At 39.4% G+C, this 27,149-nt stretch overlaps 1 protein-coding gene across 9 annotated transcripts in view; it reads left to right on the top strand.

Annotated features, from left to right (window-relative positions):
- LTBP1 (latent transforming growth factor beta binding protein 1) overlaps positions 1-27,149 on the top strand; it is a 492,924-nt gene that overhangs the window by 274,873 nt on the left and 190,902 nt on the right. The gene's annotated exons all lie outside the window — the stretch shown is intronic.

Genomic DNA, 27,149 nt, shown 5'->3' with positions numbered 1-27,149 from the left:
CTGTAGCTAGGAGTGGCATTTCTGACTCACAAGGTAATTCTGTGTGCATCCTTTTGAGGAACTGTCAAACTGTTTCCACGGAAGCAGTGCCAGTTTACATTCCCATCATCAGCCTTACCCCAGGACTCATTTTTTTTTTTTTCCTTAAGGAATAGCCATCCTAGTGGGTATGAAATGGTATCTCATCCTAGTGGGTATGAAATGGTATCTCATGGCTGCAGTTCTGATTTGCATTTTTCTAATGATCAACAGCGTTGGGCCCTTTGTATAGATATGTTCTTTGGAGAAATGTCTATTCAGATCCTTGGCTCAGGATGGGTTTGTTGTAGCTGATTTTTTTTAAGACTGGAATTTCCATTTAGTGAGCTATTAATAATAGCATTACCTATAGCTGATCTTGATTGTGAATCTCTTGGGAGATTTGAGTTCTGGTCCAGTTACTTGGATAGGACTCATTTTTAAGTCTTAATTTCTTCATCTATACAAGGAAGAGTTCAGGGACTAGAGGTCCGAGATCCCTGAAAGTCCTAAAATTCCGTTATCTTGCTAATATCAAACCCATCTAGGAGGAGCACAGCAGAGTGTACGTGGGATTAGACTCTCCTCAGTGTGTTTTACTCTGCAAACACTGTGATTTCCAAGTATGTACAGTGTGTTCCCTTTTGTACTTTTTTTGGCTCCGCTTGCACTTCGAATCAAAGGATGGTTTTATACAACTCCAGTGATATACGGCGTGGTGATGTGTTGTCGGCCTGACAAGTTTGATCCGAAAACTAGAGACCTTGAAACATTTGACAAGCGTACAAATGACTCTCTATTTTTCTTGCTTCGTTTTAAAAATCCAAGTTCTCAGAAGAGTTTGGCCAGAAACAGAATGGCTCCATGGTGGCCTGAGGAAGCACAGCGTGTTTGGAGCGGGATGAAAGGGCTGGAGCTGGGCTGGGCCCTCGAGGTTGGAAAGCACCGAGTTGTTTTGTTTTTTTTAAAGAAAACTGAAATGAGAACCTGCATGCCGTAGAATGTGCCGGGGTCCTGTTACAAACTACCTCACATGGATGGTTCACGATCGAAAATCTGAGCCCTAGCAATTTAAATGACCTCACTGGGGGAAAAAGTCAAAAGCCAATTTTAAACTTAAGGGAAATAGTTTTTATAGTAATTGAAGAGGTCGTTTTTCTGATACATATTTGAGTTCGTTTATCTGTGGCCAGTTCCCAGGGTCGTCTTTATTTATTTGGATTTTTTTATTTCCTTGCATTTTTTTCCCTTTGTGTAGAATTAAGGGAGAGACTTCCAGGTGAGCTTCCTCTGCAGCCCCCTGCAGCGCTTACCAGAGCCACCTTGTCTGTCCCTGGAGGGGAGGGGCTCCCTTTTCCCATAGGACCCTGGAGGCTGGCAGAGAGAGAGAGGTTGGATTTCCACTCCCGTTCATGCCTGCAGTGTGGCTGAGTTCTTTGTGCCCTTCCCCCAAGGTCACAGCTGCTGTCAGGGATGCTCTCCCTGCCAGCTCTCTGCCTCTGCCCAGGGTTCTTACCCTGGCTTTCCCAGAACTCTGCCCCTGTGTTCTTCAAGAGCCTCTGTATTAAACATCTTGCATTTCCCCCCATCTAAATGTGCCTGTTTCCTGGCTGACCCTCATCTCATATTGAAATTATAGTTACCTACACCTGAAGGTAGCTTTCTTCTAAAAGTTGATTTGTATGTCATAGTAAAAAGAAAAATGACTTTTTTAAAAAATACACCATACATGGCACAAATTTAAATGGGAAGAAAGATTCTACTATAAAGTGAAAAGTAAAATTTCCTCCTGTTTCTATCCTCTAAATACCTTATCTTTCCTAGAGGCAGTCTTTCCAATTTCTGCATCTTCTCCAGGACTCTGAATGTGCTGGTGTGTGTGCGTGTGTGCACGTGAGCATGCACATGTATATGTGTATCACATCCTGGAAACTGCTAGAATATTTTATTTATTGCACTGTGCTTTGTTCACTTAACAACCCACATCAATGCAAAAAAAAAAAAAAAAAAAAAAACAAAAAACTGCCTTTTCTTTTAAAGGCTGCATAATATTCCATTTAGGTATGTATTACAAACTGTTTACCAGAGTGTTGGACATTTGCCTTTTCAATTTTTGCTGTCATCCACACTGCTGTGAATAGTAAATGTTTTAGTAAATAGTTGTTAATATCTAAAGATTTATTCATAGAAATAAATTGCTGCACCAAAGGGTAGCAGCACACATATATATGTATAACAGATATTTGTCACATTATCTACATGAAGATATTTACCAGTTTTTCTATACACAAATTGAACTAGTTTACATGCCCAACACTACATGAGATTGTCTCTATCACTATAATCTTTCCATACAGATTATTAGACATTTTGATCCCTGCCTCTCTAATAGGTTGGAGAGTGAATTTGCATTTTGCCTGTGGATGAGATTGTCTTTTGATACGTCTTATACAGGGTTTCTCAGTCTGGGCACTGTGCACACCGGGTGGGTCATTCTTTGTTTCCATGCTGTCCTGGGTGTCCTAGGAGGTGTGATACATCTCAGGATGATACCCATTGGACTGAAGTTGCTTCCCCACTTCCCAGCTATGATAACTAAAGCTGTCTCCAGTCATTGCTACATGCCCCTGGGGGAGATACTGCCCTGGTTGAGTACTTATCCTGGTCACTTATCCAAAAGATTTTCCCCTTTGCCTATTTTTCTTTTCTCCTGGATTGTAGGTGATTTAACCATGCTCATGGTGGTTTTGTTGTTTATTTATTTTTTTTAAGGCCATGCAAACATTTTTGGATTATTTGTGTGATCAGATTTATCTATCTGCTTGTTTTCACTTGCATACAGTTGATAAATAAATTGATTTTTGATAGAATTATAATCAAATACAGGTACCACATCCTTCTTCCTTTAGTTAGCTATTTTATCTCTTCAATCTTAGAGAACAAACTCCTAGTGGGAAACCAGGCTAAGCCCTAAATTTTGGTGAATAGAATATAGATATATTGGCAAGGATCAGAAACACTTGTAACAACCAACACTCTACTGAATGCCTTATATATTCCCAGCACTGTGTTCAGTATCTTATATGTGTTCTATCTTAGCCTTCCAGCACTTCCCTGAATGGTCAGGCATTTACTTTAAAGATTATGGAACTGAGGACCAGAGAATTCAATAACTTACACAAGATACAGAGCACACAAGTAGCACAGCTAGGTCCCAAACTCAGATCTCTCAGAATCCCAGGGTCGTGCTCTGCCCTCCTGGTGTTGTCTTACATTCACCTCTCTGTGCTGAGGTTGGCATGACGCTCTCATAGAATTCTCAGGGAAAAGATCTCGTATTGATAGGCCTGCAAGATCCATCATCTTCTGCTTGACTTGGACAGACCCACAAAGAGTACCTTCTTCCATGGACTCTGACTCCAGCTGCTTCTAGAATCTTGGAACCTGTTCTGAGCTCTGTCACCTACATGAGTGAACTGTCAACTCATCTTTAGAATGAGAAGGACGCTACCCACTTCATGGAATTATTGTGAGACCTAAATTGAAAGCCTAGTTTGCAAGAATGCTTTTTGATGAGCAGAGCAGTGTCCATATATTAGTGTCCATTAATTGCTTGGTTATCATAATATATTAGAGTACATCCAAATGCAAATTTATTGAACTAAGACAGTGACTATATTTTAACATATTGTAAGATATAGGAGGTTGGTAGTTTCAGTATATCTTTATTTTCTTGTGTACATTAAGTTAGATGTATGAAATATTGTAAACTGGCAACATTGTCTAGTATGTTAATATTCTTATTTCCTCTAGCTACAATATCAAGCCTGACACAAAGAAATTATCTTTTGTTATATTTAGTTTAATAGATTTAAAAGTATCTGGAGAACTTTGATTTCATTTCATTTACTGCTTGGAGTTTTCACCAGAAATTTAAAAACTTTGACATTTATGAAAATGACAGATTCTATACAGTTGGTAACCCTTTTCTTGGTGTCTGGAAAAGGCATGCAGCCCCCACCACCCCCAGACTTCTTGGCCTTGGGAATTTAATCTGTAATTTAATCTAAAGATTAGAGATACTAAAACATGTATAAGTCAAACATCAAAGATTTTTAGATCCTGGAGACTCCCGCTCATCTGTGATGGTTAAGAAGTTGTTAATGCAGATGGAATTGACAGGCACCTGGTGTACGTGTGTGAACGAAGAGCCACGCAGGGAGGGAAACAGCCTTTCAGTGGCTCCTTTCCTGTCATTGGTGTGTTTCCAGTCAAAAGCTGAGGCTCCTCCCATCACACTGAAGGATCCTGTGTGAGGAGTCCATGTTCTGTGGAGATCCACGGAGGATTGTTTTGAGAGGTGAATGGGAGACCTGTAGAGCCGAGAGCAGTTTAGAGAGGTTCTAACTCATCCTTTTCAGAGGCCAGAGGGAAGTGTCTGTCTCAAGGTCACAATGGGTAGCAAAGCTCAGATGCAGACCCAGCCTTCGGACTCCTATTGCACTGCCGAGTGAGACTGTTTTTGTAAGGCTTTTATAGCTGGAGAGTTTTAAGAGTGGCTTCTGTGGGACGATACTACTGCAAGGTTTCTAGAGCAGTTTGCGGGTGTACAAGTGAGGGAGTCTGGCTCAGCTGCGGAAGTCCAAATATCATTTTCCTCATTTCCACCCAAATAAGGAGAAGGCAAGAGTCACAGGGTAATTTGGAGAAACTGGGATGTCCATACGCAAGGAAAAAAAAAAAAATATATATATATATATATGTGTGTGTGTGTGTGTGTGTGTGTGTGAGAATAGTTCTCAGTCACTGTATTTACCTTCATTCAACAAAAGAATGAGTAGATTTTGTTGTGTGAACTTCAGATAGCGATTGATGTATAGAATATCAAACCCAGATATCCAGGGAAAAGAATTTAAAATGTAAGTATTCCTGCAGAAGTAATGTCCCAGGGTACTGGCAGGCAGATCCCACTGTCCCAGCTACAAAAGGCTGCTTACTGCCAAAAGGAGCTTCGATAGGACCTGGGAAAGGTGGGCACCAAGTCCTGTGCCATTTCTGGTGTTAACCCAGAGGAAGGATTGAAGCAGGACATCTCATCCCTGAGACTTCCTTTCCCCTGACTACTTCTTAGAGGGGGTCCTGAATGAGGTTTTCTTAGATCATTGAAAGAAAGTGGAATAAGAAAGTACCTATGACTCATGGACACTGTGGTTATTGAAGGAGTCACCTTCTGGCCAGAAAATGGAAGATTTCTTTCCAGCGACTCACATGTATTACCCAGAACACTTTGACTTCATAGAATTTAAAATATCAACTCAGGACTCTTGGCATTAACAGTGCACATCAATGAACCTTCCTCTCTTGTCTCCTCCTCCCTGCTCCCCTCTAACTCTGATCCCCGACAAAGGATTGCAGGGTTAGGCAGCGGTGATGACAAAAAACTACTGGTTCTCAAAATGGTAAAAACATAGCAGGTGCCTTTTTTCTTCCCTGCAATCCTGATGACACGTTCCCTGTCTAACACATTGTGTAATGAAACAGGAAACACTTTTCCTTCGAGAGCTCAGCGAAGGTGAGATGGAAATATCTTTTGTGTCTGTCTCATGGCCAGACAGAATGCAATGAGATGGGAATGTAGGGGCCTTCAGGTCTGCCTGATCCCAGCCCTACGCCTGAGGGCCCGGAGGAGCCGAGCAGGAGCCTGATGAGCTGTGGCCATGACAGCTGCATGCAGCTCGTCTCCTCGACCCTGAGCGCGGCTCGTCTTCACAGAACCCAGCAGTCTGCTTGCTGATGTCGCCCTCTAGTTCGAGGACATTCTACCACAGATTATGAAAAGTGTGGGTCCTTCCAGGCAGCAACTGAGGTAATAACAGTACCCCCCCTTGGAAACTTGGGTGCTTGCTGTGACCTCAAGGTCCAGGTGGTCCACCAGCCACGTAACCAAGCTGTCGGGTTCGAGTTAACGGAAGTCCATCATTTCTTACAACTCTTGTCTAGCAGCTTTGACAGGTAATATCCCAGAGAAAGAATTTTCCTTCCTCCTTTCTTATTCTTTACTCAGATTCTAGTTGCTCAGGTCATATTAATAAATCATATTTTTATATAGTAGAAAGACTAGAAGTCTGGTGGTTATGCTTCTATTTCATGACCCCCCCCCCCCCCAATGACCCACTGATGTCACTTCCTTATTCTGCCTCTGGGATCTCTGCGTTAGTTCTTAGTTCAGTTTAGCTTCTTTATTTTCCTGTGTCATAATCTGTGGGATTATTGGAGAAGAAACATCACAGAATAAATCTGGTTCAGAGTTAGGAGGGGAAAACTGAGGTTTATTGAGCACCTTCTGTGTACCCCGCCTAATTTCAGGCACTTTCACTGCTGTTTCTCTTCATCCTGAATGTGACAGACACGCCATTTTCATTTACTGATTAGAAAACTGAGGCCTACCCAATTGAAGTGGAAGACTCGATCCAGAGAAAGAATCCAACTGTAAAACTAAACTATTGTGGACAATTTCCATTTCTGTAGCCACATAGAGAAAATTTATTAGGGTCTCGAGGAGACTTATCCTTTTAATTGTTGGGAGATGAATAGCAAAACTTGAGTTTAATAGAATCCAAGTGCCTTGGAAGGATTTTGAGCCGGTCATTCATGTGGTTAGGGCAGTGCTGCTTCCAAAGGAATATTTTGATTGATTGTGTCAGCGTCCTTGGGTGGCCCTCCTGAGAGCCTGTGTTAGCTTGGTTTCCTCTAGCTGGTTTCTAAGCTTTTACAGATGAGACATCACATCTCTTTATTTTGTTCCTATAATAATTGTTGGTGTAATAAGTTCAACAGAATGGGAATTCATCACAGTTTGGGTGACTTACTACAGAAATATAGTACTATTCAGCACTATTGACAGTAACTAGATATGATAGATAAAAATACTGCCAACTAGGTATTTGGCCCTGGTGATTAGGAGCAGTTATTTATGCCTCATTAATATTTATTGGTCATTGCAGTGCTTAACTGAGGGATGCAAGTTGATTTTATTTTATGCGCTGATTTTATTTTATGCACCAATTCTATCTGTGGCTGACCAGCGCTGCTGTTTCGAAGGATTCGGAGTCTATATCTAAGTCCAGCAAGAGCCGTAAGAGGCAAGCAGTTTTTATTATGGAAGAGGAGAGTGCAGTACTTGCCCCCTTGGCCTTGTCCCGTAGTCCCCTGGTCATCTTAATGAAGATCGACCCTTTCTGTCCCCTCTTGGACTCTCCAGGAGTTAGTAGGTCAATGTGCACACTTTGGAGATAGCATGGCAGACTTTGAGTGTTGAGTTTGCCATGTATTTATGGTACACTTTGAGAAGAATACTAAATGTCTCAGAATCTCAGTTCTCTTCTGAATCTTGGAGTAAAATGACATCGTGCAGAGGATTGCAGAGGGAATGGATGAGATAGTGAATATAGTAGCCTGAAACAAGGAGAAGCCTGACTGTTGTTATACCTTTCCCTAACACAGAGGTCAGATAGGCAGCTTGCTCCCTGTGTTTGTCAGCTTCTTGCCGCTGTGACCAAAATACCTAATGTGAACAACTTAAAGGAGAAAGGATTTTTTTTGCTCATGGTTTCAGTTTATGATTTTTGGCTCTAAAGCAGAAACATCATGGTGGAAGGGCCTGGTGGTGGGAAGCTGCTCAGTTTGTAGCAGGGACGAAGCGGAGAGAAGGAGCAAGGAATGAGCCAGAGAGAAGATATGAGAGAAGATATGCCCCAAGGGCACACCCCCAGCGACCTGCAACCATGCCCCACCTGCCTATAATTTCTACTTCCTCTTAGTAGTCCATTCATAGTATTAATCCATCAAATGAATTAATCCATTGATGAGGTTAGAGCCTTCATGATCCAGTCACTTCCCCAAAGCCCTACTTCTGGGTATTTCCACACTGGGGACCAAGTCATCAACAATGAGCTTTTGGGGAACATTCCAGATCCAAACCATGACACTTACTGGAATTTTGTTACCTGCTGCAAGCAAGATTTCATATTGATGAGTGAATAATCTTAATATTGGCATTAAAGCATTTTAAAGTAAATATGTTATTTCCAACACGTTTATATACTAAATGTATCAGCTACAAGGGGTTAATGTATTTTGTTTTATTAAGAAAGAAAGAAAGGGGAAACTTTCCAATATGTTTATATTGGGCATGGTAAAGACACTGCATTTTAGACTAAACATTCAGATGATCGCTTTTACTGATGATCAGTCTTAGAAATTATGAATCATTTGGTTAGTGACTAAGTAATCCCTTCTGTACTTTTAGACAGTTCTCACTCAACTCTTTATTTATCCCCCATGGCGTTTGAATTGCTTCTTTCAGATGAGAGTGGAGTGACTTGCCAAAGTGGACTTGCTTGCAGGCACTCATTGACAGCTTCATAGGCGCCTGAGGAACACATGCTGAAGATACTTGATAAACTCATCATTTTTAGGATAGAATGACAGCCATGGAAAAATCGTTTTTGTTTTGTCTATCTTAGAAGAGCAAACTTGGAGTCGGTAATAGTGTCCTATCTACCTTTTGTAGCTGAAGTGTTGAATTTAAGATATCATAATGAAGGATAAGTCTATCAATTCTTCATGTTTCTTTAATAGATTTGCTTTTGTTTATGTGTGTGTCAGCAGATTTACACACCATAAGTGAGCGTAAAGATGGTCATCAAACAGTATCTGAAAAATCAAAATTAGTTTATCCTTAATGATTTTTTTCTTACTTGCTTTAGGAATTCTGGATGGATGCCTTGACTGCAAATATTAATAAATACTTGAAAAATTCTATCAATTTCTGGCTTTTCCTTTTTCCATGGGGTGTTGGGCCATGAAAACCAGAATTTTCCATTTTAATCATAAGAACTCTGAATAGTTTTATGCTAATGGTGAAAGCAGAAATTTTGTTCATGTCTCCAGTCAAGTTTAAGTCTTCCTAATCTAGACCATATTGATTACATATACTTAACAAGTGAGATTAACAATCCTTTATCTTTTTGGCTGTTGATCACCTTGCTAGCAGATGGAATATCTAATCATAAATCACTCATGAAGATCATGAGTAAGCTGTAAGTTTAGCCACATGTATAGCCTTTTCCTCCAGCGATAATAGAAACTCCATATTCCAGAAGAAATTATGACATAATTTATTTGCTTCCTCTATTTTTAAAAAATGGGAATGAATAATTTAAGTGAGCAATTAGTTGAATTTTGTTGGAAGGGTTCAGCAAAGACCTGCCGGTTAGACGGGAACCATTGTCTTTAGATCCAGGGCCAACAGAAGTGACATAAGTCTGTGTTAGACGTAAAGGCAAAGGTCTTTGATGGAGAAGACTTGGAGAGTGTTCCTTTTACATATCAGAAACAGGAAACTTTTTAAGAGACTTTAAATCATCGCTTGATGTTGGAAATCTTTCAGTATTCTAAAAATGATGGAACCAATACAAAATATGGCTTCAAAAGTACTCTGGATATAATGTTAGATGTGTAAACACACTATGAGGCTTATGGCTAAGGTTACAGAACTGTTAAATCTTTCGAAGACTGCTACTATCTTATGATGGGAAAAGCATTTTAAGACACTATTGAGCATTAGCTGAAGTTATGCTTCAGGGAAAGCATTACTAATACTCTTATTTTGATGTTGGTTGGGATTTTAAAAAGGTATAAAAATTTGTGGGGAAAAATATTCTTGATTGGTCCATGTAGAGAGTATTGACCGGGTTTTCTAGCCTCTGTCAGAAGACTGAAGAGTTGGCACTGCTGATGCTCATTCAGAACACTGACATTTATTTGGCACCTACCCTCCATGTTCCAACCAGTTTTCTAAATGTTGATGAGAAGATACACACTCTTGAAGTTTGCATGTAGACAGTTTCTGTATAAATGTCTGTTTAAGTAGATTGGGATGGAGAAGCAGGTAGGCTCAGCCTCCAGGGAATCAAAGGCCTTGCCTAAGGGAAGGACATGGGGTAGTAGTGAGGCCCAAAAACTGAGGATGGAAGAGAGAAAAGAGGAATTCTTTCAGAACCCAACCAGGAGGATGGCATGTGGATTGGGATGGATACAAGACAGAGTGTGGTATGTCCCAGGAACCACAAGTAATTCACTTTCCTAGTCTCAAATGTCCAGAGCAGGATGTGGGAGGGAGAAGCCCGGCCGGAGGATAAAATGGCAGCACCCAGTATTTAATCACCATGATGGTGAACCAAGCCTTCAGTTCTCACCAGGAACCCTGAGGCAGAGGCCATTAGCCCAATTCTATTGAGAACACAGGACTTGTATTTTTCAGGCATTGGAGAGCCCTAGAAAAATTGTGTGGGGAAATGAACTGATGTGCGAAAGTTCTTTCTCAAAGTGGTATTTAGAGGACCTGCAGGAGGGAGGTCAGAAATTGCTGGGGAGACTGTGGAGGAGGCTTTGCCATCGTCTGGGAAGAATAAGATCCTGAGCCTGGATGAGGCCTTGGGAAGTGGAGAGAGGGAAACCAGGCACTGAGGAGGGAGCAGCAGAGCTTGGTCACAGTGACATTGGGTAAGGGGCAGGGAAGAACCTAGGCACCATCATTATGGTACATAAGGAGTATTCTTTAAAATTTAATAGAATATTGAACCACAAAAACTTAGCTTGAGAAGGAAAGATACATGAGTGAGCTCTATCCTTGTACCCATCAGAAGATCAAATCCCGGAGAGCTGACCTGAGTTGAGTAAGGTCATTCAGCTGCGTGATGTGGCCCTGTGTCTGGAGCTGAGATCTCTTAGCTCCCAGCACAGGGATCTTCTGCCACGCTGGACTTTAAACTTGTACAGTAAAATATCCCTGTAGTAAAGGTGATTTGATTAAATCCAGGAGTCATTTATGGTTTTTTTTTTTTTAATTATTATTTTAGCAGGCTGGTCTCTTTCTTGATAAAAGTAATGGACTAGAAAAATATGAATTATGGTAGAGTTTGTTTATTTCCAAATAGTTTCATGAAAAAAGTAATAGAATTTAAAAGTGAACTAGCAGAAATGCTTTGCTCCAAATGACTTGTGAAATTATGTATTTAAAAACGTTGATGGTATTGAGCCTATGAGTAAGTGTAAAATGTCTCCTTTATTCCCATTAGCTTCTTTCAAGATACTAGGTCAGTTTTGGAAATTTCCTGTTCTATAATAGCCTGACTCTGAAAGTAGACTCACATCCCTCTTTGAGGAATGTATGAATTTTCTTCCTTATTGTTTCGATCAGATCTGCTACAAATTATGCAATTTTGTGTCAAAATCAATTTAGTAAGTTTTTATTTTGTATAAATTAAAGAAATGATTGTAGTTTGTAAAAATATTTTATTTTATATTAGTAAAAAATCATTGCATGTGCATTTTAATTCTAAATCAAAACATCCTATAGAATTGCCTTAACTTCAGTGCCTAACCATAAAAGGAAAGGAGAAAGAGAAACAGCAATCCTTAGGAACTAAGTTTCTGAAATTTTTCTTTGTATATCCAAGTAGTTCCTCTGATGATTTTTGGTTTATTTGGGAGTGTTGCCAGAAGGATTTGGAAATTTTTCTAGTCCTGATTAATGATAGTAGTTTTAATTTACTTTTCTTCCATGTCTCTGATTCTTATCCTGTGCAGAATCTAGACTTCTGATTGTTTTATTGCAGTAACTGAGAATTAGCGTATACACTAGGATGTTTCAAAAGTCAGCTTAGTCTAAGTCTGAGCTACATTGTAAGAGAGTTAATTAGAAACATACTCACTGGCCAATACTGAGGATTAGAAGGAATTAGCTTCAGGAAGTCAGTTTTGATACATATTGTCTTGATTTAATGGAATGTTCCAGATTCAGGAAGTATATATGGAGCCCCGAGGAATGAATAGGGATATTTTAATAACCTGAACTTGACATATCAAGTTATTTAAGTTAAATGGAAGGAGACATCTTGGCTCATCTCATCAGTCAGTAACGAATCACATGGCTTTGAATAGCTTTTCCATTTGACTCTGGAAAGTTCTGTGTGACTTCAAGCAGTGTGTAGTAGCAGCTTTAAAATTACCTCCATGTAACTGATTTTACAGAATAACCCACACCTTCAGTCCCTCTCTTAAATACACCAATTGATGTCCAGGGCATCCTGGACATCCTGGATACTAGTTGGATACTTCTGGGTTCATTTCATGTATCACACCTCCCAAGTCCGTGCTGTGTTCTCATCAGAGTCAGTTCTTCTTTCTCCTGATCTGAAGTTGCACTATTTAATTAAATGTCACATAAACTGATGAAAAATGAGAAGCGTTTTTTATGAAAATTTAGGTGAATAATTTGGAAAGACTCAATAAAAATGAATCACTAATATAATATCGACTGCTGATTTAGGGCCAGATATGACAGGGCTAAGGCATTAGAAAGCAAAATATAAAAATCTAGGATTTGGCATTCTAGATGGCTTTCCAAGATTTTTAAAAAGTGTTTAGTTAAAAAGCTTATTTATGAGGGGGGAAGGGAGCCGGGGTAGGAAAGATGGTGGACTGAGACAGACACTATTACCCTATGTATGATTACATGAATGGTATGAATCTACATCACATACAACCAGAGAAATGAAAAGTTGTACCCCATTTGTGTACAATGAATCAAAATGCAGACCACAACAATAAAAACAAATAAAATTAAAAAAAGAAAGGAAGAATTCTAATTAATAGGAAAAATGGGATTTTTAACTTAAGAAGATTGTTTTCCCCAAGCAATTGTATATCCACATGTAAAAATCTAAGCAAATAGTCACAGAAATAATTAAAATAACCCCACCTACTTTTGATCACACCAAAAATATCTGGTTCCCATATCTGATTTCTTAAAGTTTTATGTTTATGTTTTGATTTATGCTTTTCTCCCCATGAGATTTAAACCACTATATTTATAATGGTATTTTATCATTGGTATTTAGTCTACAAAATCTTTAATTTACTGAATAAACAAGCAAATTGAATGTTAAAAAAAAAAAAAAAGCACTCATTTATCCATTCAAAAAATATTTATAAGGTACCTACCACGGAACAAGCATTTTGCTAAATTCCAGGGATGGGCAGCTGAAAAAGTCGAGGTCCCAAAGACAGGGCTCCCTTCTTCCTGGAACCGTGAACTTTTGGAAGAGTTAGACATGAACCTAGACAATTACAGTTTGACTCTGTGATACGCATGCCCTGTTGCTCTGCATGTGTGTGGCAGGGATGGGAGCTACCAAGCTTTGCCCCGGCATCGTTCGGAAAGGCCTTAGTGAGGAGGATGGGTCTGTGTGGACCCACACAGGCGGCCGGTGCTCAGAAGAAACCAAATGTTGGGTGCGACTGGAACTGAAGAGAACCTGTGGCAACAGCAGGAGGCAAGGCGGGACAGGGAGCAAGAACTAGATCAGAAGGAGCTCTTCTTCCATGATTTGGTTCAAATTTCTTACATTGGTGATACAGAGACTCTGAAATAAACAGGAAATTGATGTGTTTGACTTTTAGCTCAGTGAATCTATATCTCAGAAGGAATGATTTAGTTAGAAACCATTTGGGGATCACTGTGCTGTCCTGTGAGTTGATGGAGTTGATGATAGTATCTGTAAGTCACCTTCTACTTCCTGTTAGCCATTTTTTTTTCTTGTTTCTGTCCTGCCCCCCACACCCGGGGTACTGGAGACTGAACCCAGGGGTGCTTTTCCTCAGTCCTGTTTTTTTTTTTTTTTTTTTAATGTTTTTTAATGTGACACAGTCTCACTAAGTGGCTGGGGCTGACCTTGAACATACGATCCTCCTGCCTACACCTGCGCAGTCATTGGGATCACAGAAATGCACCACTGTGCTTGGCTGTTTCATCACACAGTATTTTCGTCAGTTTCTGTGCATAGTTACAAGAACAGATAAGCAATCTGGATTACAATGTTTTTAAATCTAACAAGTTATGAAAATGAAACTTGTGATGCAATCTTAATAAATTTGTAATAATATTTGTAAAGAGTTGTTCTTTCACCTCTGACTTTAATATCTTTCACTGAGGCTTATAAGTCGGAAGGCAAACAAATAGAAAAATAATTTATTTCCTTATTAACTGAAGTAGAAACCAGTATCTAAATCATGAAAACAATTCTCCATTGATTATTCAATCCATTTTGATTCTGAGCAGTTTAGGCAAACTATAGCCTGTATGTAAAACTTCAAAACCTATCTGAATTTGGAATAGCCTACCTACCAGTCTAGAGAGGCTAAAACCAATTTTCCCTGGGCATTTACGTGGAGATTTTAAGACTACTATCAACCTTGGACTTTTTAGCATATAAAAAAGGCATTAGGAGCCTGGTTTCCTCCTGAGGATTTTCCATTTCAGGTATCCAGAAAGACCTGAGGCTGAACTCAAATGTAAGTCCCTCCAGCAGGTTCACGAGCTACTCCGCTCCCTTTGGATGCTCCTTCTCTAATCATGGAGAGTCTGGGACCTTGAACTTCATCTCGGCCTCACCTACCTATATGCTTGTCAATGCAACTAACCATTGAGAAGAGAGGATTGAGGGTACTCTGCCTTTCAAAAGAAAGAAAAGACTCGGGCAGAGAAAAATGCCTCTACTGTGGTAGTGCAGTTAGGTGGGAGTCATGGGAAAGTAATGATCCATGGAGGGTGGGTATAAAAAGAAGCTGTAGCTGGGCCATGCTGATTCTTGTTTATAGTAGTCGTTTCCAAACATTGTCCACCCAGAATTTATTCCTTTTGGCATCTGGCTGAATTTTACAGACCCCATTTCATTTTATTACTAGTGTTTCTTCTTTCATGTCCCACAGGGAATGTTTCTCTGCTTTTGTGTTCGTCCTTGGTCCCGCTGTAATTTTTTATCCTGCATTCTTCCTCTCCTCTCCCATTCCTAACTCCACCCTAATCTGCCAAACTTTATTTCTCTTTTCTACCACATTATGTCTCCATCTGCCTTTTGAAGATTTCTGTGCACAATAACTGCTTACGTTTAAAAAAAAATGGGGAAGGAAGTTTTATTTAATAACTAGTATTAAGATATTTAGATAACAATTTGAAGTCAAAGTAATAATAATTCATATTTATGCAGTGGGCAAAATCTCCAGATGGAATGAGTTAAATAATTAAGCAAGAAAGAGAAGAAAATAATCTCATGGCGGCATGAAATGGATTAGTTATCATATATTTGGAGGAGGAGTAGCTTTTTAAGGATCAAAACAATAGGACATATTATAGGATAAGAACTTCAAAACATAATTATATAAAAATAATAAATAGAGTAAATTTGTGTATCAAAGGAATTAAAACGAACAGGAAATAAATTGATAAAGATCAATTATTTGATCAATAGAACAAATAAGGTCTTAAAAAACTATTATTCATTATTGGAGAATATCATGCTAAGTGAAATAAGCTAGTCCCCCAAAAATCCAAAGGCCAAATGTTTTCACTGATAAGTGGATGCTGATACCTAAGGGGAGAGATAGGGGAGTAAGAGAAGAATGGAGGAACTTTGGATTGTGTAGAGGGAAACAAGAGGGGGAGGGCGCGGGGAAAGGAAAGATAGTGGAATGAGACAGACATCATTACCCCATGATTACACGAATGGTGTGAATCTACATTGTGTACAACCATAGAAATGAAAAGTTGTACCCCATTTGTGTGCAATGAATCAAAATGCAGTTAGTAAAAAGAAAAATAAATAAAAATAAAAAAAAATAATATAAAGGTCCATTGACAACAACAGAAAACTATTTTTCATAAAAACCATCATGAAATGATTTAAAATATCATTACGACTCTAAGAGATAGGCAAAATATCTGAATAAAAAGGATAGGGAAACAAGGAGATATCAAAGCAGTAAATGGATATGTGGGGAAATCTTCAAAATTTTTAATAAGGACAGTTCACATCAACATTGTAATAACATCAGATTGTGGGTGAAATATTTAGAGCTCAAAAGTTATCATTTTAAAGCTAGTAAATTAGTAGAAATAAAATCCAACTTTGACAAACTGGATGCAAATTTGATATGTTAATATACTTCTCTTGATATTATTAATTGGCATATTATTTTATTTATCTAATACATTTTCTGATTTTGGTGCTGGGGAATTGACCCTGGGACCTTTACCTGCTAGGCAAGTGCACTACCACTAAATCACATCCATAGCCCCTTAACTGACATGTTCTGTTTGGAAGATAACAGCCTCACACTCATCCCAAGAAGGGTAGTGGACGAAGGAGTGTTCAGTCTGTCGCACGAGGTCGTAGGATATGAGCTGGTCGTAGGATCCTGAGCTGTAGGATATGCGTGCCGCTCCCTTCCAGTGTGCAGGTTTGGCTTCCCCTTGCACCCTGCCATGATATTGATGATGACGATTGAGGATTGCAGAGTGCTTACTACATGCTGCATAAGTTCTAAGTGTTTTGAATATATGAACTCATTCAAGGCACATGACAATCACGAGACGTGGGCGTGATTCGTATCCTCATTTTACAGATGAGGAAATAGGGCAGAAAAATGTTAAATACCTTGCCTAAGTTCCAATGAATAAATGATCAAGATGGCATTCGAACTCCTGGAGGTCTCGTCCTGAGCTCTTGATTTCGTGTCGCTACTCTGTCCTCCCCTTGATGAGAGGGTTACATGAGACTAATGAACTCCCACATGTTTTTCTTGCTCACTCTATCTTCTAGGATATTGCCTAGTGCATACTAAGCAATCAATAAATATTAGTTGAATGCCTGAGGAAATAATTACTAGGAAGGATCCAACTGTATGCTTGAGGATATTGCCTGCAGCTTTATGGGTGATAGTTAAAAGAGAAATGCAGATAATCTAAACAAACAATAGAGGAATGGTGATGAAATCAACCATCTATCAAATGTTTTATAGCTACTAACAATCTCAGTTAGTAAAGCTTTATAGCAGTATAGAACACCTAACAGTATGAAGGATATGTAGTTATAAAAGAGCACATAGGTAAATGGTGGTAATCATAATTAGCTTGAACATCCCTTTAGGCTTTGCTAGTTTGTGGCTATAGATATGTAATAATGACCAAGCTGAATTATGCCCAAACTCTTGTTTGCTTACCTACAACCCCTACACATAGTTCTGAGAATCCTCAAGAAGTGCTGCCCAGTCCTTACCCCATGCTGGTGAATTACCACCTGGTATCACCCAGGGCTTTCGTCCAGATCCTCTGAGATCAGCTGCAGAGAAAGTCCCAGGGGAGCCCTACCACTGGCTCTGTGGAAGGTTCCAGAACACTGAGACATGCCCTACCCAATATCTCCTCATGCTGCCTCAAGGTGCCCAAAGGGTGCGTGGTAACCCACAGAACAGATAGAGTAGCTCTTTCTCCAACCCTGTCCTGCCCTTTGACTCCTGAACCCCAAAGTTGTGCTCCCTGTGTGATCAACATCATGAGGTGACAAGGCAGTGCCAGGAGGGCAGGGACTTTTTCTATTTTGTTTGCCAATGTTTGCCAACCATTAGAACCATGTGTGGCCCATACTAGGTGGATATTCACCAAATGAGAGGACCCACTGTTGGAGCGATTATCCTTCTCACCTCTCTGGAGCTCAGAGAGACAGGTGATGGGCCAACACGGTGTAGTAGAACCTTCTTTAGTGGCAGAAATGCTGTCTGCACTCTCCAACAGATGTTTCCTTTCTCATTTCATTATTCTTGACTTTACTCCTACTCTTCCTCCAATGCCTGTGCCCCAGAAAATTCCTTTGTTCTTCTGTTAATAAACAAAAAGTTCTAACATGAACCAACGCATGTATTTAGATTCCTGGAAAAGATCCTGAGTCTACCTGATCTGAAACTAGCTAAACCCCAGATTTCAGTTAAGACTATTTCCATACCTTGTTGCTGGTTATGAAGAACATGTAGGTACCTGGTAAAAAACACCGAAAAGGGCTTGACATGGACCAGATGAGGAGGTTTGAGAGCTGCTAGGAGCCCCTGCTGTCATGAAAGATATGTGGGAGAGAGAACTGAAACAGAGTTGAGGAGACCTGGGTTCTTAACTTACTTCTGTCCCTACCTAGGGTGCTATATCCTAAGTGAAACAACCTTGATGTCTCACCCTCTATCTGCAGAATGAGGCAGTTGAATTAGATGATTTAGGGTCATTTTAAACACCTCTGTAGGAATCTCAGCAATTTATGGACATAGTTTGAAAACTACTGCCCTAGGGTATATAATGTCTTAATCCATTTCTATTGCTGTAACTGAATGCCACAGGCTGGGTAATTTATAAAGAAGAGAAGTTTATTTAGCTCATGGTTCTGGAAGTCCAAAAGCATGTCACTGGCTTCTACTCAGCATCTCGTGAGAGCCTTCATGCTTATAGGGATTTTCTGTAGTCCTGTATCACATGGCAAGACAAAGCATGCTTGGCAACTTGGGTTTCTCTTCCTCTTCTTAGAAAGCCACTAATGCAATCATGGGGCTCCACCCTTATGACTTCATCTAATCCTAATTACCTCCCAAAGGACCCACCTCCAAACACCATTAATTTATGACTTCAGGGATTAAGTTTCAGCATAAGTTTTCGATTGGACAAACATTCATTCAGAGCATAGCAGCTAAAATTATACTTTGTCAGACAAAAAAAAAGTGTTAAAAAGTATTGAAAGAGATGCAGACACACTTTTTTTTTTTTCCCCCCAACCTGGAATCTTTACAGAATTAGTAAAGTGTCAATAATTTTTTTTCTTGAGCTCCTGTCTATAAAATACCATACTATGAAGTGTGGAGGATTCATAGATGAAAACATCATGGCCTCTTTCCTACGTATTCAAAATACAATAGGAGAAAAGGGAACAGAATACTTAGAATACAGGGCTGATTGTTAAATGGTACAGAAATGATGTTAGACTCCCCCACCCAAGTTTTGGCTGTCTTTAGGATTCCTTCTTGTCTTCTTATTCAGCAGTCCTTTTTCTTCTTTGAAAGAAAGTTTCTATTTTGGAGTCCATATTTGGGCCAGACTTTAACAGCTACAAGAATTTGGCTGGCTATGATGTCAGAGGGTTTTATTGCAGTTTTTTACACTTAAGTTAGATATGTGTGTTGAGGTTTTGACTTTGCAAATATTTAAAAATTCTAAATTTAGGTTCATCTTAAGTCCTTTTCTGAGACTCAGGAATAAATAAATACCAACCAGATATTAATGAACTTGGAGTATGAACTTAGTCTCTGGAGGCGATACAGCAGAGTTTGCAAGTCATAGTGGTGAAATGAGCTTAAAAAGACTTTTATGGTTATTTTTAATATTAGTATATGTAGCTGAGGCTTAAGTAGGGTTACTTTATTTTTGAGAGAGCATTTTTTGCAAGGATATTAAGGAAAATGCCAAGTGGCAATAACTGAAGTGACAGGGTGTCTCTTCAGATAGTTGCACAATACCACCTAAAAAGCAGTCCCGTAGGAGTGAAGCATGTCACTGTTTTTATGAAATTGATTTCACTACCCATTATTGTGTAGCATTATCATTTCTCCAACATGACAGGTTTATATACTTCCCCAAAGTCAAGTCAACTTTCTTAAGCCCACAACATTCTTTAACTACTTTGTCAATAAGTATGAAACTTATATGTGAATCAGTGTCTGATTATGCATTAAAAATAAAAATAAAACACACCCCTCAACAGATTAACTCCAATCCTTTCAGGACAGGCTGCCAGAGGCAGGATATACATATGTTTCTATTTTAAAATTTAAATCCTGCCAATCGCATTAGATGAGATGAGGAAATCTGAATTTCACTGTATTTACTAACCTGGTTAGAGTTTTGAGAACCACAGTTTCAGGGATGAAAAAGAGTCTATGTACTGTCCCATTCACTTCATTTTGTGGATGGGGGTGCTAAAATCTACAAAGCAAGGTCATTTGCCCCAGTTTTCAAAGAAGGCCCCAAACTCAAGATGTCTGGGATTCGCATGCTCACTATCCTGTACAGATTGTGAGTGTTGCTATACTTTTCCTCAAGGAAAAGAGACTGAGATTTGGGTACTACAGGAGAGAGCAGCCATGACAGCTTCTGGGGTGGGGAAGGTGAAGTGGAATTTGGTGATGGGCTCCACACACTGAGTTCTTAAGTTATGCACAGTGTAAAACTAGATTGAATTAAATACTCAGAGCTGGGCGGAGGTCAGTGATAAATGAGCAGAAAACTGTAAACAAAACTGAGATGATGCAGGGCTCCATCCCAAGCTGGAAGCTTTGGTGGGTCTGATAGGGCTTCCTATCTCCTGGATTATAAACAGAATGTGGCACTGGAGAATGTCCTAATGCCCACCAGTATTAAGATTAGTGGCATTCCTGGCATTTTTGTTTTTATTCAGGGTGATATTTTGCACTTGTTCAAATCTGCTTTTACCTTAATGTAAGCATAGTATCCTTAGTGTTTGATAAGTGACAGTGGAATGAAAGGGTCATCTTAATGTTTAAATCTCGTAAAACAAAGATATGCCCTGCTGGATCAGGCCAACTAAACCGGTGATTAAAAATAACCCTCAGAGGACTGATGTGTATCTCACCACCATGTTGTTCTGTGAAGATAATGGTCTTGTCAGGCCAGGGTGCTGCTATGAAGGACTTCCTTATGATGATTCTTTATGTGATACTCCAAGGTCTTTGCAGGTGTCACGACATCACCACACCCTCCTGAGTACTTTTTTTTTTCTTTTTTAAGTTCCCTCTCCATCTGGAGTTTAAATCTAACTTGTAACTACAAATATTTGTGAATTCCCTTTGTCCTTGTAAAGTATGAAATTGAAAACACTTTAAGCAGGTTGTGGCAGCACACACATATAATCCCAGTGATTTTGGAGGCTGAGGCAGGAGGATATCAAGTTTGAGGCTACCTTCAACTACTTAGTGAGACTGTGTCTCAAGTGAATGAATGAATGAATAAATAAAAAAAGTAAAATAAAAATTAAAAAAAAAAAAAAAGACTGAAGATGTAGCTCACTGGTAGCATACCCCTGGGTTCAATCCCCAGTGCTGCAAAAAAACAAAAACAAAAACCACTCATTACAATGCAGTGTAACCATAATGTGTGTGTTATCACATTGGATGTCTAATAAATGCAAGTATCTCTAAAAAAAAAAAAAAAATCAAAGATGCTTCCTGACTAGGGGAATGTGGTGGGTGCATGTTCAACTGTCTAGTTGAAGCCTTGTGCTTTTGTTCCCAGATCTCTTTCAAACTGTTCTTTTGCATGTGCTAGGAATACTAGACTCTTCTCTTGTGTGTTAAAAAAATTTTATCTTCAGAATGGTTATACATTGAATGAGTTTTATATTACAACCTCCAGAAATTTAACTTGGATCGAAGTAGTCATTTAAATATGGAAAATAAGGCCCCAGGAACGCAAAGCCAAATTTAGAGTGCACATTTAGCATATATCCAGTGGAGGGTCCCGCGGCTTACCTTGACCTTGTTCTTTTTTCCTGGTTCTGTCTCTCCTGTGATTCATTTTGCCTTGCCCCTCAGTTTTGACTTATTATTTATTTGTTTATTTTCTGGAAAGATATAAGGCAGCCCCGTGTCTGGTCCTCGTCTTTCTCTTCAACACACTTTGTCTCCCTTTCTTCTCACCTTCTCTTCTCCAACCACACTGGTCTCCTTTCAGAAAGGTTCTGGGCCTTTCCAAACTGTCTCACCTAAGGGTTTAGCTCATGTTATTTGTTCTTTGGCAAACACTCCATTGCCAACTTTTCACATCACTGGATTCTTCTCCCTTTAGGTGAATAAATATTGAATAAATAAATATTAATGATAAGCATTCAAATACCTATCTCATATGGCATCTCGAGTGAGTCCCTAAGTCAGTATGAGTTGGCAGCTAATACGGAATTGATGACAGGCAATTTTAGAGCATGACAGTTGTAGATATTTATATTCCATGGGGAAAAAAACAACACGCATACTTCTTCCTGGGCTCATGGATAGCACTTATCCTTCTCAGTTCTTCCATTCCAGATTCAGAAGCAGGTAACTAGTCCTTGGCTTTCAGCTCCATTTTTTTTTTTTTTTTTTTTTTTTTTTTTTTTTGCGGTGCTGGGGATGGAACCCAGGGCACTGTACAAACTGAGCTATCTCCCCAGCCCCTCCATTGGTTCTTTTTTGGAGGAGTCCACATACTGAATTAAAAGTCAAGCATACCCTTGTTTCGTTTAGGTTCCGAAAGCTAGTTTGCCGTAGTGTTTTTGCTTAGCTGTGCTGGGGATTGAACCCAGAACCTCATGCATGCTAGGTAAGCTCTCTTCTGCTGAGCTACATCTCTATCTCAGTGTTTAATCATTACATAACTATTTGTTATGCCCAAGCTTTGTATAGCTACAGTATTCACCCACTTTCCTACTAAATAGTGGGAGAAATAAAGGGATAACTCTTACTTCCTAAAAAAATTACTGTTGTTCCCTCCCCCCTCACACTCTTAAGGGATTTCAACAAGAATGCTGAAGCTTGAAGGGGACATTATTATTCTAATTAGAAACAAACAGGCAAGTCGAAGTAGCTCTTCAAATCAAAATTATCTGTTCTGTGACAGCCACAGCCACAATAAATAAAACTTCGGTCTGCTGGCACAGAGAGCCATGGGTGGGATAAGTAGCCAGGGTCTACAGCACAAGAGAATGTTCTCAGAGCACCTTTTGGGATCAAGTAGCTGAAGTATTTTTATCATCAGCTAAGATGACAAGAAAAAGAGAGGTACTAGGTACTGTTTTATAATTGAGATTGTTAGAAAATTCATGTGCTTAAATTAGAATGCAGTCATTAATATTTGCTCATTTAAACAAGGTTCTGATTTGCAGCCTAGAATGCTTCATTCAGTTGGCCCAATTTCTCGAGTACCCACAAGTGTTTTGCAGACCAAGGCGAATGGTGGAATGCAACTGAATCACTTGGCATATTTGAAACCTCCAACCTGTTCTTCCAGTCTGAATCTTTTTGCTCGTTCGATCTTTTATAGTAGTATCATGAGTTACTTTGAGAGTTTGTCATGAAATTGCACTTTCTGGACTAGCAGGCTGAAAGCCCACATACTTCTTGCCATTTGCAATCGTTCCCGGATGACCACATGATGCAATGCAGTGAGTTCCTGTGACGGCCAGCAAAATGTCACCATGACAAGGTTGTGGAATTTCTCAGCCCTCGTTCTGTGTTACATTTCCAGTTAGATTTTTAAAAAATATATGTGCCATAGCCAGATTTACAGCCAACATCCCTCAAGCTTCTCAAATCAACCTGAAAGATAACTTATTCTTTTTCCTCTTTATGTTCTGAGGAGGTTTTATAGAACATTGGCAACATAGACAGTACATCATTCGGCAGTGTTTTGAGAGTGGCATGAACTTTTGAAACAGAAAGAAACTATTCATACCTAAATCCTAACATTCGTAGGTTGGTTTTAGATTTGTTTTCCTTGATACAAAAGACTATTTAGGTGTAAAAAGATTACCTGCCACAAAGGACTCAACGTGTAGTTATTGAACTGAGGCAAAGAGCTTTTTATTATGATTTAGATTTTAGAAAATGCTGGAACAAGAGAATGGATATTTTATTTCTCATTCATGAGTGGTTATGAATAGTGGCCATTTATTGGTTGAAATAAGTCAAGCAGAAACTGTTTCCTTTATGACGGAGGAGACACAGTTATTGGAGTTCAGGAATTATTGCTGTACCCACAAGCTAGTCAGTCCTTGAAACAATTGTAGAGAAGCCCTCTCAGGGTTTAAAGGAAGATTTAAACAAGTCTAATTAAGTTTATGCTAGATTTTAGAGTCTACTATGATACTAGAAATATCTAGTAAAAGTCAATTGGTTCATGTTTCTTTGTAAAAAGTATGGTTCCACATATGACGTTATTCTAGTATAGAATGTCAGGAAGTCCTCACTGTGCATCTTAAATCATCGATGGAAAAATTCAGTTTCCATGGCCTTTAAATATTTTTCTCAAAAATTAAAAATTTTATAGTGTAAGCTGTCAATAAACAGAAATGAGGAAAACAGGAAAGTTAATTTTTATTTTGTAGTCTGTAATTTAAAATGTTACAAACATTGAAAATAAGTATTTTATTTCTTGGAGTAAAACTAATCAAGAATAATTTGAACTCGTTTGTCTTCTTGTCATTGTACGACATGAAATGGACCAGCTCTCCTTCCCTTGAGGGAACTGTCATCTTCCTTTTTCAGTTTGGGCAAGTTTTTGGAAGCTGATCTGAAGTTGGGAAGTATCTGATACAACCACTTTTAAATTTTACTTCTAGCGTTACCACTTTTCATTTCTTTGCCCTACTTTCTGCATCGTTGGCCCCTATTGTCTTTCGATTATCTGCTTTTATGAAATATCCTGTGATTTCCTCACTCTATTGTCAGTGCCTGAAGTGAGGAACAGGTGTGTACAGTGACCAATCACCAACAGACTTGGAAAGAAGCAGCATGATTGATCAGTGGTCATGGTGCATGTCTGTTATTCACCAAGCGCTCTGTGGACCAAAGAGCTAGCAGCGAAATTTGTATTTGATGCAATTACTCAGCTAATATACTGTGATAGTGGAAGTTTGACCCAGGTTGTTGGGGGACTGGTATTTAAACCGTGGCCCGCAAAGTAAGGGCTGCCTGTATTCCGGTTAGAATTTGTAGGATGCTGAAGTCTTGGCCTGGCTCCCTTGATTTTGCCTAGTACACATTGAGCCCATCCGATGTAGCCAAGCTGTGATTTAGAAAATCAGTTCAGAATTGAACTGTTGAGTCATTGACTCATCCCTGGAGTCTGCTTTGACTTCTTTTCTTACTCAAGACCTCACAGAGTAGATTAGACTGTATCAAGAAGTATTTTCCAGACCCCATCCATCATGGATAGTTTTGACTTGGTCTGCAACTTAGGCCCCAAACACAGTCCTGGGTAAATTACCAAGGGGACTTGGTAGTTTTTCCAACAATCTCCTTCCTCCTCCACATTCTCCCCGCTTCCCTGGCCGACCCTTTTCCTTCTACTGCCTGTCTCTGTAAGTTCTACTGATCTTCTGCCTCTCCCCAGCATTAGATGACTTCATGCTTCTTTCAGTGGTGCCTCTGGCCATCACCCTAATCCACATGTGTATGTGTGTTTTTAACTTGCATTTCAGTTATTATCATAGTTTCCTAACTGCCTTTCCCTGTGTTGTCACTCTCCTTTCCAGCTAATCCCATATGCCATCACCAGAGTAATCCTCCTGGAACACGCTTTCAACCTTGCTTCATCCTCTGCATCCTTTAAAGCCTCAAAGTAATAGAATAAAATCCAAACCCCTCATCAGCCCTTTAGTAACTTCCATTGTCTGACTCAAGCTGCCTTCTTCCAGTTTATCACCTGCTCCCTTCCCTTCGCTCACGGACTGGGGTTTCCACCAGACAGGTAGACTCAGTGTCTCCCCCATGTGGTTGCCTGCCTTCCATGTCTTCCTAGAATGCTCTCTTCTGTGTTCTACATCTTGTCCCATTTCAAAGACTTATTCTAAGTGATCCCTGCTGTGATATCCTTTTTGACTTTCTAGAAATGGCTGTTTTCCTCTCTGAAGCTCCAAATGATTTGTATTTTATATTTTCTAATTATCATTTATTTGCTACTTGTTAGTTACGGTACCTTGTCTCTTCAGTTAGCATTTAAGTTCTTGAAGGGCAGGGATGGAATCTTCTACGTTACATATGATGGCGTTTGACCAAATAGTAGGCACAAATCTGTTCGTTTCTTCATTTGGTGTTTGTTCAAGACTTGAGCATTTTTTTATCTAGACTCTGATCTACATTGCTAGGGGTAAAACATAACAAGATAATTCCTTGACCTTACAGAACTCCAACTGAGTAAGACATACAGAGAAGTGGTCAGACCTTTGTTACATAATATGGTGCGTAGTGACTGAGCTTCTGTGGAAGCAGAGATGAGAGGCAATAGGGAATGTTAGAAGCAAGGGTTAAGTGGAATCTAAGAGAGAGGTAGGAAGTCAGGTAATTGAAAGGGGGAAGATGGGAAGAATGTTCCAGGCAGAGGACACAGCATGGAAAAAGTTCTAGACTGGTGAGAGGACACTGAATAAAATTGAGTATAGCTGTATTACGGAGAATTAGGTGAGATTCATAAGTGATGAGGTTATGGAAGGAACAAAGGCATGGTGATGGAAAAAGGACTGGATGTTTTTGATGAATATTCAGAAGGGAGGAATTCCAGGACTGGATGTTTGAACAGGTGAAGTGAGGGAGGGGACACCCAGGTTTTAGTAAGCACCACTCTGGGTAGAGGTATTTCAAAGAAGACAGTGAATTCAATTTCAGACATCTTGAGTTTGAGGTGCTTGTGGAATGTCTGCCTGGAAATATATAGTAGTAGACAGTTTGAAGCTCAGCAGAAATCTTTGGCCAGGAAATATAAATTTGAGTGACTTCAGCATATGACAGGATGAAATCATAGTAGAGTGTGTAGAGTTAGCAATGAAGATTTCAAGACCAAGCCATAAAACATTCAAAAAAGAAGTCAAGAAAGCAGTCTGCAAAGAATATTAAGATAAAATACTCAAGGAGGAAGGAGCAAAATAGACAAGTGAGATGTCGTGGAAACCAATAGAAATGGAATTCTGCCCATTGGATTTAGCAACATGGAGACCATTAGGGAAACTTAATGAGAGTAGTTTCTGTGTAGGAGAGGGTGGGGCAAGAGAGGACTTATTCTGGTCCAAGACAGACTGCAGTGCATTGAGAAGTGAACAGACAGTTCTGGGAAGTGGGGTCACAGAGGAAAGGCTTTAGAGAGGGTTAAGGCTGGAAGAGTTGAGGGGCTATTTGTTTTATTTTTTAATTGGTGATGATGAGGTTGACCATAAACTGAGTTTTGCCAGAGTCTAAAATTCCTTTTAAAATTCATCACCCAATGTGTCCTCTTATGTTTTGATATTCTGAATAAGTTAATACCAAACCAATAATCCCTCTGCTACTTCAGATATCACCTGGGTCTTGCTTCTCCAAATGAGATTGCAAATTCCCATGAAGTACGTTTGAAGCTGTCCTGGTTTTGGTTACAGGTAGCAATTAGTTCAGTATCT

Source organism: Sciurus vulgaris (genome assembly GCF_902686455.1).
Source record: "Sciurus vulgaris genome assembly, chromosome: 14".
Taxonomy (NCBI): Eukaryota; Metazoa; Chordata; class Mammalia; order Rodentia; family Sciuridae; genus Sciurus; species Sciurus vulgaris.
This window is presented reverse-complemented; position numbering and strand designations above follow the sequence as displayed.